The sequence below is a fragment of the Myotis davidii genome, unplaced genomic scaffold, assembly GCF_000327345.1.
Source record: "Myotis davidii unplaced genomic scaffold, ASM32734v1 scaffold478, whole genome shotgun sequence".
In the NCBI taxonomy this organism is placed as follows: Eukaryota; Metazoa; Chordata; class Mammalia; order Chiroptera; family Vespertilionidae; genus Myotis; species Myotis davidii.
Genome location: NW_006289570.1, coordinates 2,672,822 through 2,673,058, shown reverse-complemented (window position 1 = coordinate 2,673,058; position 237 = coordinate 2,672,822).

Here is a 237-nt window from a genome sequence, read left to right as displayed (position 1 = left end):
CAACCCTGTGGCTGCCCCACCGCGCCCAGAACAAAACCCCAAATCCTTTCCAGGATCCTGAGTGGGCTGGGCCTGCCTGCCTCATCTCCCACTGCCCCACTCCTGCCCCCTCAATTCTTCCCGGGGTCGGGGGAGGGGTGGGGGGGCCTTTTCCTGCCTCGAACGAAGTCTCTGCTTAAATGCAGCATTTCCCCTGGGAGGCCTTCCCTCCACCCTCATCTGCATTCCTCCCACCCC